Source organism: Crocodylus porosus, unplaced genomic scaffold (genome assembly GCF_001723895.1).
Source record: "Crocodylus porosus isolate Cpor-Errol unplaced genomic scaffold, CroPor_comp1, whole genome shotgun sequence".
NCBI classification, from domain to species: Eukaryota; Metazoa; Chordata; order Crocodylia; family Crocodylidae; genus Crocodylus; species Crocodylus porosus.
The window spans coordinates 11,306,433-11,320,356 of NW_017728925.1; the positions used below are offsets into that span (position 1 = coordinate 11,306,433).

At 50.9% G+C, this 13,924-nt stretch overlaps 1 protein-coding gene across 1 annotated transcript in view; it reads left to right on the forward strand.

Moving 5' to 3' along the window:
* Positions 1–13,924, forward strand: part of NCS1 (neuronal calcium sensor 1) — a 68,223-nt gene that overhangs the window by 2,001 nt on the left and 52,298 nt on the right. The gene's annotated exons all lie outside the window — the stretch shown is intronic.

The window sequence follows — 13,924 nt, forward strand, 5'->3', positions numbered from 1 at the left end:
CGTGTGTGAGTGAGAGAGAGGGAGAAATGGAGTGGGAAAACACTTCCACTAATTATTCTGGGCGACGAGCCCACCGCTGCTGTGAGAGGCACTAGACAGACAGGTATTTTTTTTTTTTTTTTTCTCAAGGAGCTCATGGTGGTGATTCAGACATCACAATGCACTGAAGCGCTGGCAAGGAGAGTAAAACACCCCCATCCCTGCGAATCTCTTCCACGCTCTGTGTGTGCGTGTGTGAGTGAGAGAGAGGGAGAAATGGAGTGGGGAGGGGGCAGAGAAAAAATATTCAGTGGCAAAGATTGCTGTGATCTGCGCTGTGCTGGTGAATCTGCAGGGAGTCCAGAAATTCTGCGCTGCCTCCTCTGATTTTTGGTTTATTTTTAGTTAAAGAGCAGGGAGGGGGGTTCATGGCATTGACAATTTCTTACTCACTCTCTTAATGGATTGCACAGACACTGCTGGGCTTTGTTGAAGGAATTCATGAGAGATTAGCTGGGAGAGGCATACAGACAACAAATTATTTATAGGGGGCAGGAAGCCAAGGGAACACCCCCATCCTATTAAAAAAAATGCTTTTTTTTGCCTAGCTGTAAATGTCCAAGGGATGTGTTTTCCCCATCTCCCCCCTCCCCACATACATGGTCTTGTGTTATCACTTGCTTAACGCCATATGCACTTCACCTGGATCTGCAGCTTCAAGATCTTTATAGGGCTTCCTCCTGCCCGACATGGGCATGCATTGATCCATCAGTACGTACAGATCACTGCATTTGGGCTCTTCACTCCACTTTTGAATCAGGCAGCTTGCTTTACTTTAAAATGAGAACTCGCCCCTTGGCAGGGCTTTCAGAGTTTCGTGCATGAAGCAGAGGAGCCTTGTCCCTATTCTGTAGCACAGTAAAGGGTCAGACACCAGAAAGTTCCTTCTCTGTTTTGCTAGACATTTTAATATCAGCCTAATACTCTGCTCTTCCAAAGGAGAGGACTTGCAAGCTCTGATCTACCCTTATGAGCGCTCCTAGCAGAGGAACTGTTTTGACTGGTGCAAGTGGATTGCTTTAATGATTTTATAAAGGAAAGAATCAAGGGAAAGCCAAGGCTACTGTGTTTTAAGTTTACCTCTCTGCATCCAGGTTGGAGGTGTTCTCTTTGTATAGTCGAAATATGTGTAGCCAGACCTAGGAGCTCTCTCCACTGTCACTGCTGCAGTCCCACAGCAGTGCTTGTCCAAAAAAGCCCTAGATTAGGATGCAGCTGGTTCTTCCATATGGAGAAGAGGCACACTGGTGCATTGCACAACCCCGACATTCAGTCTTGCTGCATCCCGTCTCTGGACAGATAGCAGCACTAGAGCAAGTCAGACAGGGGATGGCTACATACCCCAACACAGGTGTGACTGGGGTCCAGGCAGGCGTATCCAAGCTAGATTTAATCCATTCTGCACAGGGAGCTATAGCAGGGGCCCAGATTGCACCAGGCAGCAAACTAAGCACAGGGCACTTTGGGTGCATCACATAAATGCCCTGGGCTGCAATCCTTTTGTTCTGTAGACAGACCCTTAAGGGCTCCTGAGCTCGACTCCCATCTCCACCTTTTTCCTGGAGATGGTGGAGATGGTTCCAGGCTGGTCTGGCACCATCCCAAGCTGGCACTGGACTTACTTACCAGTGTAAGTCTACTCTGTAGTGCCACTCTACCCTAGGGAAAGAGCAGCCCTTTCCAGTGAATCCCACAGGGGACAAGTACATGGCAGACAAAGGTCGTTTCAGCGGTAGGTGCAGAACAAATGTAATAGCATTGCAGAATGGGTGTGTCTGCCTTGGGGAGTGTTTCCATTAGGGTTGGAAGCCAGTCAATTAACCTGTGAAATATTGTCAATTGCCTGCATATTTTTTGACAGTCAAAGATTATAGCAATTTTACAAAAAACCCCACTTTTTATAGTTTACTTGATAGAAATATGATTTTTAATGGTTTTTAACACATCTCAATGGAAAATTCGTGGTTTTTCTGTGTATTGTTTGGACCTGTTGGCTATTTTTTTACATTTTTTGACCAATAGTGGGTTGGTCAATAGACTGAACTGTATTTGACTGGTCAAATACCCAACCCAACTCGGGGTAAGTTGTTTTATCCCCCCCCCCACACACACACTTCTTTTCTCCTCCTTTCTCTTCTGCTTGTCCCGCTGTGCCAGCCTCTGCCCCTCCCCACCACCAAAAAAAATCTTATGTTCTTTGGATGCTGGACCAAAAAGCAAGTCATTGCTATGGACTACGGGACAATTTCAGCTGGCCTCAGCAAGGCTCTTGATTTGCCACATCTGCTCTGGCCCACCCAATTTACTGAATTTAGTGTGTACACGCATGCAGGGCAGCAGTGCCCTTGCTAGCCCTGAGTTGGCATGTGCAGGTGGCTTTTTGTACACTTTTATCTGTGTGGGCATGTAAAAGATACAGGCTCAACAGGCCAGGTACAGGTTCAGTCCCAGAGGCCAGGTTTGCATGTATTTACACCTGTGCAGCCTCCATGTCTTCAGCAGAGCGGTATGTGCAGAACTAGAACTGGACTATTAAGCTTTGCTCCTCTAGGCCTCCTCTCTGCTGCTACTCATTTTTTCCAAAGCAGTCCTGTGTCTGCCACAGCGGTCCAGGCAAGTGAGGTTTCTGCCGTCAGCTTCGGTGCCTGCATGGCTCTCATAGTTAGCTCAGAGTCTATCCTCAGAGCCTGTGAAGTAGAGAAGGATGAACCTCATTTGCAGATGGGAGTACAGGAATTGAACTCTGAACTCCTTTAGCAGTTGTCTAGTCTGTTAGACCCACTTCTCTCACCAAACAGAATTAGTAGAGGGCAGTTGCAGCAGTGAACCAACACACAGCTCCTTTGGGGGGATGAAAATCCCTGCTCTCATCTCATGCCCTCATCCATTACCTGGTCCAAGTCGCTGTCCGGGGTAGGTTTTTATCAATGCCACCTATTGCCATAGTATCTGAGCACCTTTGTGAGCCAAGAGAGACGCTGCCAGGCCTTGAATGAACAACTGTGGAGTGCCATCCCTTGGCATCCATCCTGAAATTCAATGTGTGATCCAGGCCTACCAAAATGGGGTCTGCTCCGCGGCACAGCGTGCTGCCGTCCCAGGGGCCATTTACATTGCAAACTGAGAAGCGCATCTAGACGAGGCTTCCCTGGGGGTGCAGGCTGCTCTCCTGCGAGGCTATCATCTCGTCTCGTAGTTTCCTATAATGCTGCGAGCCCTGTGTCTGGAGCAGAGCCATTTAGCAACAGATCCCAATGGGAAATTTCCTTCTGTTACGTCAGCTCGAATTTGTGGGGTAGCTTTGTGTTGTCATTGGAGAGGTTGCTGGGTTTCAGTGCACAAAGCCCCAGTCCTATCGCTCTTGTGAACAAAGTTGTCAGTACGTACGACTGACCACAGCTCCGTGTGTTGGTGCAAGTCCAGACTATCCCAGGAATGTTACACTGTGCATTTCTGTAATCGGGGGACATCGCATTGGCCTGTATTAATAGGAAGATACGTGGAGCTGTGCCATATAACCCAAAGGCAGAGGAATGGAGACCAGAGCTCTTGGGTTTGTTTTCCAGCTCTGCTACTGACTTGCAGCTCTCAAGGTCAGATTTTTTGGTGGTGTTTAGATACCTATGGATGCAGGCAGACACTTATTGCAGTTTTAAATGGTGCCTGGATACCTCGGTCTGACCAGGGTGGCCACTGGGTGCTGATCTGCATCTCCAAGTATGTGAGAAGAAACTTTTAAAAATTGTTTCCTTTTGCCTGCAAAGTGGCAGTATGAGCCAACCTGACTGGAGCCCAGATGAAGCGCTGAGAGCGCTAACTTTTCTGGAAGTCCAAGCTGCTGCCTCTTAGGGGAATACAGCAAAAGCCAACACCGAACGTTGATAATAATTAATAATGAATTATGTAATTCTTTGCACTTTCAAAGTGCCTTTCATCCACAGCCTCTTAAAGTGCCTCATAATCATTAATTTATTAAGCCCTAAAGCCCAGTTGAGCTAGCATAGAAAGACAGCGATCGCTGCTGTGCACTTTGTCCCCAAAAGGTAGAACTGCCTGAGTCTCCCAGGAAATCTTTCCTGCTCTTTCTCCTTGTCCAGACCCTGATTCAACACCGAACCAGGAACGGGCTGTAATTCAAGCAGGTGCTTAAACCTCAGCAACCTTAGTGTGCTTGGCAGAAATGGGGCCAGGGTGCTTTAGGTCCTGTCACTGGAGAGAGAATGGGGCATCCCTGTAAGCAAGAAATGCATTTAACCAAAACCATGGACAGTGCCAAGAGCACATGCATGTTGTACGATGAGAGGGGCAGAATATTTGTCTTTCAGGAATGAATTATGTGTGACATAGGTTTATGCCAAAAAGGCAGAGGACCGAGTACTTTCAAATCTCACTCCCAAACCAGTGGTAACAGTATTGCCTACTCATAACACTCATGAGGTTGCTTTAAACAGTCTGAGAGTTTGTTGGGTTTTTTTTAAAAACACTGTTTGGTGGTGGTTTTTGGCACTTTCTGGTTTTTGTGGGGTTTGGGTATTGAATCTTGTGCAAAAATGCTAAGAACATATATTTTAAAGTGAAAGCTGAGGTTCTTATGTAGTCACTTCGCACCAGCAGCTGTGGTCTTCAGAAAAAAGCCCCGAGGGCTGAGCAGGCTGCACTAGGATCCTTAGGGCTGTAAGAAACCAGCCTGGGTGGATCCAACTGCACAGTTGGGGCCCAGATCCGTGTGTTTTACAGGTGTAGCTTGGGGGTCTGCAGTGAATTTCTGTGGAAGACCCAGAGAGGAGTGAAGGGTGGGGGCAGCTCTTTGTTGGTGAGGGACCTCCGCCAGCACGAAGGAGTCCCCCATCGCCAACCGGTCCTCCAAAGAATGCAGTGCTGGTTTCCTCTCCACCGTGTCCCACGCCCTGATTGATCTGGTAAATTTTAAACTCACTTCAGCATCCTGGGTTTTTTTCCTCCTTTACAACACAGCCACAAAATTGGCTCTGGTGCTTAATGGTAATGCATTGAATTAATGGGCATTAGTTTAAGAGCAAACGATAAAGGTATTGATTTCGATTTGCTGTGAAATCTAGAGGTGGGTTGAATTCTGTGGGATGGCAGAGCAAGCTCCGCCAGCGTGGCGGTTGTTAACTAGTAACTTCCCTCGAATTTTCTGAACAAGAGCATAGGGTTGGGGGCTTTGTAACGGGCAGATCGCATGCTGGCGGCTGTTCCTGTAGTGGCATGGTCATCCATGTAGCTGTGCACACTGGAAGGCAAAGTGGGGCAGTGGATGGAGCCCCGGGCTCCTTTCCCTCTTCTGCCGTTGTCTCGCTGCATGACCTTGCCCAGAACACCAGGCTCTCCCGGTTGCAGACATCTGCGTGGAGCCACCTGAGCCGAATGAACGGCAAGACCTTTTGGAAGCAACCTAGGTCAGCCCGCAGAGTGTGGCCACACGCAGGGCCCTGGCAGGAGTGCAAGATTCATGCCTAGAGCTGCAGCCGCCAAGCCTGCCACAAATTTGGGGAGAGGAAGGGCTAAGGGAAGCGCTGTCCCGGCAGTGCCATTCAGCTCAGCTCCTCCCTCGCCGCACTGATTAATTGTTGGCTGGGAACGCTGATTCCAGGAGATGGAGACATGAGGAGATGGATAGGGGCCTGGAAAGGCACGTGCAAGCGGGAGGGGGAAAGTAGAAATTGGGCTTGTGGGAAGGGTTTCCTGTTGGGAGGCTTATTTGAAAACCCTGGCTTTTCCAGCCCCAGCGATAGTGTATTAGCCAAATGGTTTCCTTTTAAAAAAAACCCGAACCAAATACAGCAAAAATTGAGCACGGTGCTTCGCACCTCTTACGCTCATTGTCTGCAGAGTCCCAAGCGCAGCAGCTAACCAGGTTAATAGTGGTGCACCCATTTTACAGGTCAGAAAACCAAGGCCCAGAGAGGGGGCATGATTTTTGTCAACGCGCCCGTGTTGGCGACCCTGAGCGAGGCAAAGGGATGCAGACCCTTCCCAAACCCCGCTGCTCTCTGTGCAGCCACTCTGAGTGTTACTCTGGCAAATAGCACGAGTCTGGTAGGCGTCTCTCTCGGCAGCAGATCTCTGATGTGTCTCTTCAGGGCTTTGTGCTTCTTTGCTTCGTAAGACTGGCTGCTGCCAGGACGGCTCTGCAGCTGCAGGACCCGGTTAGGCAGGCCTGCCCCTGCCCCCAGCATGTTCATGATGGTGTCCAGCAGATGTAAACACGCCTGGAAGAATAGGGCTCCTCTCTGGGAGTAGGTAGACATGAGGCCCCGTAGCTGATCGCCTGCATACACCAGGAAACCAAGACACAACCACCAGCCCTTATGGGCAAACAGCTCCCCAAAACTGCCCCCCAAGCACAGGCTCATGTTCCTGTTGGAAGGCAGTCAGGTGCCCCTGTATTGCAAGCTGTCCTTGCATTAGGCACTACGTTGCATTGTTTCTATAGGATTATGTCCATCTTTACATGCCTGGAAATAGACCCTGAGTCTGACCTTTAGAAACGCTGGGGAGTTGGAGCAATAGGGGCTTAGCTCTCCTGCAGCTCAGTCCCGTGGTGACCAAAGGCAAATCAAGTTGTCTTTCAGATGCTGAATGCAGGTGCATTTACCCTGTGCATTTCTTTCCAAACCGTTCTCTAAGCTGTTCCCTGGCGGGGTGATCTCACTGGACTAATCTCTACATTAATCATCTTCAGTAAACCTGGATGCCTATGGCATCTAGGCCCTTTCACTGCATGTGTGTCCTGAGGGGTGAATTTCTGGTAACCACTTGTCCCGTCTGTGACTCCAGTGGCGACACTGTGCAGTGTTGAACAGACACCAGAGGCAGCTGCATTTGGTGATGGGCAAGAAGGTCTCTGGCTATCTAGCCTAGAGCATGCTGGCATCCTCTCAGAGGCAGATATAACAGAGATATAATGTTATCCCATCAGGGTGGGAATGAACAGGATCAATTACAGCTTCATTTTGTTGCTTCTCTCCAGACTGTCTTTCGAAGGTCTGCACTTGTGCTTTATTTCATCAAGCAGAAATTCCTGCTGGAGCCTGGAGCCATGCGCAGTCTGCGCCTCCGCAGTAAGGGATGCTCTGCTCTGCTGCCTTGTATCCTAGCTCAGCAGTTGATGTGCTTGTCAGGCAGTTACAATTTAGGAGCGTTTTAAAGGGGGGCCGAACTTGAAAGAGAACATCTGCCTACATCAGTGGTCCCCAACCTTTTTAGCCTTGAGGGCCCCCTGCAATAGACTCAAGGCCCCTCTTGGAAAATGCCAGCTCTTAGTTTTTACTCACTTTTGACTACAGAAAAGTAATAGAGCAGTTCTTCTGTGACATGGAGCTCAGAAAGGTCACAACAGGTCTGAAGGCTTTTGACACTGCAGATTTCTGTTTGAAATGGCTGGGTTTGTTGTGTGAATCGTGCGTACACCTAACAGTGCTAGCATTGCGTGGCACCCTGCAGCACCTTGGAAAGGATCTCAAGGCACCCCAGGGTACCGCAGCACCCTGGCTGAGAACAACTGGCCCACACGCAGAGTAGCCCTAAGCAAGGCCAACAGTGCAGCCGCTGGGCAGAGGGTGGGTGCCAGGGCTGGGCCACTGCATGGTGCTGTGCTTTCTTGCTGAGCAGTTTCTGGACTGATCCTGGTGTGATATGTGGATGAAACTCTTTGGGCTGGGGAGCAGAGCGGCGGGATTCTCCGTGTTGCAGCCCCTCGGAGGAGGGCTTGGAAGATGTAAAAAGGGAATGGGAGGAGCTGAAAGATTCAAGAGCAGTAATATCAACCATGCGGCCTTTTGCTCGGGCTGGGTGTACCTCGAGCAGGTGGTGGGGATCCCCGACGAAGCACCTGGGCCCTGCAGTGGACTACTGCTGGGAATGTAGTTGTGTGGACAAGTCACTACCCACTTGGTGGCATCCCCAGCCGATACCTCCTGAGGGCTAGCGATGGTGTTGCATGCTGGGCATCAGCTAAAGCGGCCCACTTTGGGGGAGCAAAATCCAGGGCTCCGTTCCAGCCACCCCACAGACCTAAGGCCCTGGAAGCAGCCTACCCCACTTCATTTCTGCTGGGTGTAGCCTCCTCCATGGGACACAGCGGCAGGGGAACGGTCTCTGCTCAGGGGGCCAGCGCTGGTGTTGAGGTCGACGCTGCCTCCTGACCCCGAGGCTGCCTAGCTGCATTCCTGCGACACCGGGCAGCCTGGTCCTGGGGCCACGCGGCAGGCATAGCAAGTTGCTGCCTGACATTGTGGGAACATGGGGTGCGATGGGGAGGGGGAAGCGATACGGGATCAAGTCTTAAATATGAGGACAGCAGCAGGGACTGCTGTGGGGCACCGGCGCACAGCCCCGAGATCCAGAGCTGTGCTGGCGCATTTCAGACCAGCAGCTACTTTTTGTTCGACCTTTTCCACACAGGGACCCACTGCAGTTTTGATCCTCCCCTACCTTACGGGAAAGGAGCAGGGGGTCTTCCTAATGCCCCAGCAGGTCCTCGTGCCCCTCCAGATTGCCAGCTATCTAGGCGCTCCTGTGGCTCCCATCACTTGTGCATCTAAGCACCTTGCAGTAGTAGGTTTTCTCTCTGCTTACACCATCAGGAGGTGGAATCTCCATTTTTCCACGTGTCTAAGAGACTTCCCTAAGACGAGGGTACAAACTCACTTCTTTGGTGTCCCTGTCCGACAGCCCGTGGTCTTTCCTACACTTGTGTGCATGCAGGATCAAACTCCCCTGGGGTCTTCATTTGGCCAGATTGGGAATTTCCCAATTTCTCCCCATGCATGCTGCAAATAAGGAGATGGCCAATGCCAAAGGACATCCTATTTTCCCTGCTTTTGGAGTAGGGGCTGGGTAGGGAGGCAGCATCATGTCTGTGAACCAGGCAGTAGTGAGTACTCTGTGTGAAGCAGGAAAATTAACCAAGCAGTAACCCCAATTTTTAGTACAAGCCATTGTGGAAGAGCACGTTTTTCCCCAGGACTGCTGGCCTCTTCACAAGCGATGGACTACCCTTGCGCTTATCCCTGGAAGACATATGGGATCCTGTCTGCCTCGGACTTCCAGGCTGTTGAAGGAATCAACCTTGTGCCCTGGAAATAGCTGTCAGCTCATGGGGAAAACCAAGGTTAACTGCAACTTAGAATGAAACAAAAGCAGCAACTGGATGTTGCTGGAAGTATTTCAGTATCATCATTTTCTTCCCTTATTTGTTACAAACTATGAATCTCTCTCTCTCTCTTTTTGAGCTGACTTCTGAAAGCCAGCTTCAGCCCTTAAATATTTAATAGTGTCTGCAGAGGATTCTAATTGCATATTAGTGTACTTGTTGGTACCAGCCCTGAGGGAGATGGGATCAGATTTGCTTATGGGCCTGTTTATTTGGTACAGTAGCTAGACAATCCACTAATGGCGACAGTTAAAGAGAAGATTGCCAGATGCACACACAATTCCCTCTGCCTCTTGCATAATATTCTAGAAGTAACAGGTACTGTATTGCTCTGATTATAAATCTACTGTATTTTTTCCCTCCAGAAGAATCCTTAAAATCGCTTTCTACTGATATGCGGGGTCGACCTGCTACAGGTCTGCCATTTGTGCTTGCAGTTCTGGTGTCTGCAAAAAACAGCAAGGCAGAATTTTGTTCGGTACACTTTTTATTTTGGTATTTTCAACACATGTAATGCCTCGAATCCTTTCCTTGGGCAGTCATGGTTCTAGGTATTTATCAGTACCTGTTGATGTACCGGTGTATTCAGGGAAAGGGCTGTTTGCCCTAAATTTTGAACTGGACAATATGGGGTCAGCGCATATGCAGGATAGTGTATAATTAGAGCACTGTGGTGCTGCTAACAATGAAGCTTTGTTTTTCCACAGTCCTGGCTTGCTATTCTGCTAGTCGGTATTTGCTGAGATGTGGGATTTGCTCTACCTTTTGTGGAAACTGAGGCACGGAGAAGTGAAGTGACCTGGCCAATTTTAGGCCAGGCTGGATTGCGGACTCCCGGTCTTCTGTGCTAACAAGCAGATATTATGGACATGCGGGAGAGGGTCGAAACATTTCCCCACTGGCTCAGCGCTAGAGTTAGCAGCCTTGAGAGCCCTTATGTACCTATGGTTTACTATTGGTAACCTGCTGCTGCCTCAGGTCTGAGCGATGCGGTAGTAACCGTGCCGGCAAACGGAGTACAGGAAAACTCCAGGGTTCAAAGCGTCTCGGCGTGGAGCAAGGGGACTGGACCGTGAGTTGATGACGTGAGTTGTGTCCCCAGTCCTGCTGGTGGCTTGCTGGGCGATCTGGGCTCAATCAGTTTACCTCTCTGTGACTCATCTGCTGCACTGATGATATAGAAATAGCTGCACGGACCTCTTTTGGAAAGCACGTTGGGCATGGGCACTGCATGTTCTGAGACGGCATGGAAAGAGCCTGGTCAAGGACCAGAGGCCGTCTCACTATGACGGTGCTGGAGAAGCATGGTAGCAGCCGGCACTGAGCTCTGGGGTCCTTCAGTACTCGCTTGTGCTCCTCTGCTGTGGTGATTCTCAGCAGGGGAGCCACAGCACCCTGGGGTGCCTTGAGAGCCTATCAAGAGTGCTGTGGGGAGCCACGCAGTGTTAGCACCAGTAAGCGTGCAAACATGATTCACAAGAGAAACCAGAGATTTTGAAGAGGGATCCATAGTGTCAAAAGCACTCTGGCCTGTTATGGCCTGTTCTGAATTTTTTGCAGCGGAAGAATTGCTTCAGTATTTTACCATAGTCAAAAAGCGAGTGAAAACTAAGAGCTGGCATTTCTGAGAGGGACCTTGGGTCTAAAAAGGATGACAACCGCTGCTCTACGCCATACTACGGTGGTGTACAGTGCACGGTATAGCTGTCCCCAGGGCAAAGAGCTCTGCAAGGGGTGCCTCGGTATTGCTGGAACAGTGTTGATCGGGTTTGTTTGGTGTTTAGAGAGTTCAAGTGTCGCTTAAGTCGAGGTTTGCACGTGGTTTTAAAGGACCAGTGTGGACTTACTGGTGCCGAGTCCTAGAGCCCTGCTAGTCTGGCATCTGTTCCTGAGCCATGGTTTCTAAGCAGTTCAAGGCCAACTGCTGAAACCCCGTGGAGTGGGAGTCGAGTTCAAGCGTCCAGTTTTCCTGCAAATCCGATTTGGGCATGGATCTTCCCTGTGGACGGGGAAGACTTATGAGAGCTCCTTGTATGGCAGAGCTGAGCACAGCGTGACTGTCGCAGAACCAGGCACGCAGCCGAATAGTTTTGCTGCTCTTGGGGGTTTCAGAGAAATCTGGCTCCTGGCTAAGTGAGGAGAGGATGTTTGGACACGTCCAGCCGATGTGTCCGCAGTTCCTTTCCTTTCCCGGCATGGCCCCGTGATGAGCAGCGATGGGTGACAGGCCAGCAGTGCTTCCCAGTTTGAACTGTGGCAGCTGGACTGAGCCGGGGGGGTTAGGCGTGTGGTGCGCTTTTAATGTTTAACCAGCAAAACTGCCTATATTTTTTAACTTGAATTTTGATGAGAGGAAGTCCTTAGACCAAACAGAAACTGCTGTGGGCTTGAAATGAGTGTTACTGCAGCTCTAACCCCAGTAGTAACTGGAGACCCCAGCTGAGATCACAGCCCGGTTGTGCTGGGTGAACACATAGTAAGAGAGAGTCCATCTTCCAAAGATCTTCCAGTGTGCACCCAGGGCTGGGGGGAAACTGAGGCACTGTGTGATATCCTGACTTGCTTCTGATTGCTCAGTAGTGCAGAGGTGGGGGGAGAGCCTAGTCCGTGAGTCCAGTCTGACAGGTTTTCTCCGTCCGTTATTCCTTCTGGGTTTCAACCTTCTCAACTGAGACATTTCCAGCTACTTCGTGTTCTCATTCCCCACAACATTTCCCTTGGGATCAGTGTGGTGCATCGTATGAATTGTAGCAGGGCCAGACGAGCCTTTTCCCCGGTTGAAGGAGTCCCATTGGTAATTCTCCGTCCGGTCGGGGAGAGCGGTGCGGTTGGCTCCTCCGGAGACGTCGGCCTTGCTGAGGGCTGATCTGGCCATGTCCCTTCTCAGGAGCGAAGGGCAGTAATCGGAGGGTCCTGCAAGGACCCGCTTGAAATGCATTGCTTGGCGACTCCCCTGGAACGCCAGAGTTGGCAAAGGAAAAAGATGTTTTTTCTCTCTCGCTCCCCTTCTGTTTCGAGCTAATTTATGAAAATTGAGGTGAACGCTTTTAGCACACGGCATCGGCACTTCAGAAGGGGCTGTGATCATTTCCAAAGCCAGAGCTGTCTGGAAAGGGGTTGTTGCTGGCAGATGGTGATGTTTGAAGTGAGAAAATAGCTCGGCTTTCGTAGACAGCATTAAACCTGGTGGGGAGGGGAGGGTCCATATGAGAGCGGAGAGGCTGGTACAAAGTGGGACTGTTTGCTGGCTCCCATAAGATGAGCGTGAATACCCCTGTGGACCCCAATCCTGACTGGGCCCGTGGTGCTGCTGTAATATGAATGGGCACTAGCTATGGGAGGGCCCAAGCTGCTAAATGCCCATAGTATTCCACTGTATCATCTCATTTTGGACGATGCTGGGTACCTTGTGCTTTTGAGGATGGCAGTGTGCTGGGGGCAGCAGGCATTGCATGATATGCAGAGGACCAGATTCTGCATTCGGTTCCATCTGCTGACCCCTTGGCAGATGCAGCTCTCTGATATCTGTTGGGATGCTCCTGTGACTGAAATGCTTGTGCCCCTAGTGACTTTGCCACACAACAGTGTCTTCCCCCGCTCGGGGCTGAGAGAGGCAGCTGGCTTCCTTTGTGGCTGGCGGAAGGTGAGAGGAGAGCCTGGGTAGCTCTTGCAGGGAGCCTTAGCAGCTGGCTGCTCTCGCCACCGGCCTGACGCAGGGTGCTGCGTCAGCTAGCGGAGAGGGCCAGATGGACACTGTTGCCTGCCCATGGCTGTATAGTCTGGTCTGCTCACATCCGAGCCCACCCATCTCTTTGTGGCTGCTGGCAGGTAGCGCAGTTACCTGGTGTTTGCTCTGGGTTTTGTCTGGCTGTTCTGCCGTTGTCTGGACCTCGATGCATTTTCCCGGCATGAAAATGCCATGCAGCTAGATGTTGCCTGTCTGGGATGGGAGCAGTCCTGTGCTGTGCCGTGCCGTGCCAGCAGCACGCAGGGCTGGGGTAAGGAGACTGAGGGCTTGGTACATGATACTAAGCAGGTCGCTTAACCAGCCCGGGCCCTTCTTGCTTTGTGACGCAGAAACACTAGGATCAATTTAGCTGAGTCCATTGCAGTCACTGGGTGAAAACCTTGGCTGCAGGGGTGGGTAGGATGAACATGCCTGTGGCTGGGATGCCTGCTAGGACCAAGCTGCATGAAGCGTTGCAGCTCCCTGCCTGACGCATGACAAGTATGTGATGCACGTGAGGGGGAAGGAGGCCTTTCCCACCCCACCCCTGCCCGGATCCAGTCATGTTTCGTATTTCCGGGCAGATGGCGCTGGGTGAGAATTCACCGCCCGTGCTGTCTGCTCTTTCCCTTGCCTGGGGCACACGTTAGCCGGCGTAAGCGATGATTAACAGGAGCAGCTCTGCTCCACCTTGGTGGAGGGGGTTCATGGTAGAGGCAGTGACCTGCTGCGGGACCTCACAGAGCCCCAAAGCCAAGCCATTTGGCGGGGGGGTGGGGTAGGCCAGTCCCTCATTCTCTGTTTAGGCATCCAAATGGAGGGATGCAGGCTGGAGGAATGGTCATAATTGATCTAACTGAGTGCCACCCCAAGCCCGCAGTTGGGATGGCGGGGGGTCCCGTTGTGTGGGGACTGGGCACTCATTAGATACAGGCTGTAGGTTGGCTTTTGTTGGTAGCAGATGGGTGCATCGGGCATGC